General features: G+C 44.2%; 1 protein-coding gene across 1 annotated transcript in view; it reads left to right on the forward strand.

Moving 5' to 3' along the window:
• tle2b (TLE family member 2, transcriptional corepressor b) overlaps positions 1 to 2,620 on the forward strand; it is a 72,840-nt gene that overhangs the window by 23,873 nt on the left and 46,347 nt on the right. The gene's annotated exons all lie outside the window — the stretch shown is intronic.

The following is a 2,620-nucleotide window of genomic DNA, read 5'->3' on the forward strand; positions in this document are numbered from 1 at the left end:
CGCAGGTGGTCCTCCTCGTTCACCCACACCAGGAAGGTCTTGTTGTCGTTGTGCCTTCAGACAGACGACATTATTCAGTTTCCTCATGAATTCAATCCAACAGAAACACACGGTGAGGACGAGCGCTCACCAGATGCCCCGGGCGTCGGGCCAGTCGCGGCCCATCCCCGAGGCCAGCAGCAGAGGAGACACCGGCTTATCAAACAGGAAGTGATCGTCGATCAGCTGCTGCTGCTCGGCGTCCGTCATGTTCTTCAGGGCGAAGTATTTCCCCTTCAGGTCTCCGGACAGAGAGGCCAGAGCTGCACACACACACACACACACACACACACACACACCCCGTTCTCTTACCCTGCTCTCTGGGTGGGCAGTGCTGGGTGTTCTTGCTAAGCGACGTCAGCCAGTTGGCTTAGTGTTCCTCTGCCAGGCTTAACACACACACACACACATATCCACCACATGCCCCTTGCAATCTGCTACACGCACACACAACCCACGTAGACAAGAAATCTTACAGTGCTGAATGAGAACGCAGTAACACAACAGAGGGATTATATAAGGCAGAACGGCGGGCATGGGGGGTGTAAATGGAGGCAGGCAGTTAAGAGAGGATGAACATATTAAAAAACTGACTACAGCACCAAAACACATACTTTACTACTGCAGTTTCAACTCTACACACAGTGCGGTTATTACGGCATAGTACACCTGTTAATACTGTACACAAGTCTCAATGACAGTATTTTTCTTTATATTAGGCCTTTGGACTATACTTGAACATGCTTTGTGGACTGTTTGCTTTCTATAGGAATAAGACCAAAAATGAGTAGCATTCTTATTGTAGTTAACACATACACTGTACAAATGTAATTTGTCACTCATGAGTTGCTACCATAATACTCTTACACATTCACTGACTATAAAGCACAGTTGCTACCACACTGCAGTCCAGGCTAGACTCCCAAAGAGGGTTGTCACTAGAGTGCTGTACAGACTGCACAAATAGTACAATAGTCACTTCACTGCTGTCTAGCCTACACCCACAGGACAACTGTTACTACATTTCAGTCACTTAGTCTTCTCCTTTCTGCCTCTTCAAAGGAAGCCCTGACTGGACCAATTAATTGTTAAATTGAACTGGTTGTTCAGGTAAAATAGCTAATTTATAGCAACTTTTCTAATACTGTAGTTGAGCAATGTTGTAACTGACCTAGTAGCTTGTGGCTCTTGGCCAGATTCCCCATTCAGCTCTTGGCTTCTTGTCACCTGTTAGTGTTTAAAGTGCTGAGATTGTAACACTGCCCTCTGTCTTAGAATCACTGTTTTGTTTTCTTTAGACTGAATGACTCAGGTTTAAGCCTTGGCAAATGAACGGCCTTCTAAACTGTTTCGAGCTGTCCTGAAGGTGACACTGTTCTCTATCTGACCTCACTGAAAGGAAGCGGTGAAGAGGAAATGATCCCGCAGGGACCAATAAACTATTGCAATTTAATCTTGTTATCAGCAATATTGCCGCAGCTCTCTAGTGGAAGTACAATGAGGGGCATTAGTACATAACAGAGTGAATAACCCGCTGCCTGGATTGTTTTTGTATTTTGCCCAAAACGTATACTGTGTTCAGGTCTTATCCAATCCTGATGGGCTGGCAGGGGTGGAAAAAGTTAGTAACTATTTTCCCAAAAAGTAAAAAAGTATGTAGTAAAAGTATGTAAATACTCAAGTAAAGTACCACAAAATCAGCACCTTAGTAAATGTAATGGTGGACGCGCTGTGTAAAAGATTTGTGTGTAATAACACAAGAATTTAATATACAATTGACCGTGGCTTTTCTCTTGCCTTTGCCTTGGCTTTGCAAGAACCGAGATATACACAGCAAAAGAAAAGCGTACTTCTTACTGGCTGGGGAATGCATTGACATGAATCGCATTTTTAATTAAACAGTCTCAATGAAACTTGATAGAAGAGAACTGAATGTATTTCCATTGAGTCCACTGACTCTCAAAAATGTTCAGTGGCAGCATCAAAGCTCCTTAACTTTTACTGTATCTACAGAGCAGCATTCGCATCATACCTTTATTGCATTCCTTTCCATAATGCTGTGCTGGTTACGTACACTCAGCGGCTTCATTTTAGTCCCGAGTGGAGAGCTCGTGCTGAGGCCGGCTGCTGAAGTGAGCTATGTTGTTACTTGCAAGGTTGTATTCAAATACTAGGGCCCTGGTTGTTGCACTCAGTTGTTACTGTAGTGGGAAAAAAGTGAGACACTAAATGAAAAGAGGATGTTAGAGAGGAGAGAATGAAAGGGGAGCGACTGGAAAAGAGAAACAGAGAGTAATGACAGGGAGGTGGAAAGGCTGATGGGAGAGATGGAGGGAGAATTAATAAGGAGAGAAAGACAGGAATTGAGTTAAAAAGATGGGGAGGGCTGAGGTGAGGTGTAATGATGGAGAGGTGACGAGAGAGGCTGATGAGAGATGGAGAGAGAGAGAGGGAGAACAAAGAGAGATGTCACATATCTTTCATGTTAAGAGGGCTGGAGGAGAGGCAGACATGGAAACACAAAGAGCTAGCTGAAGTATATTTGTCTATGTGTGTGCTTTAAAGTGTGTGTGTGTGTGTG

This window comes from Morone saxatilis, unplaced genomic scaffold, assembly GCF_004916995.1.
Source record: "Morone saxatilis isolate NCDOM2014 unplaced genomic scaffold, NCSU_SB_2.0 Contig12, whole genome shotgun sequence".
Classification (NCBI taxonomy): domain Eukaryota; kingdom Metazoa; phylum Chordata; class Actinopteri; family Moronidae; genus Morone; species Morone saxatilis.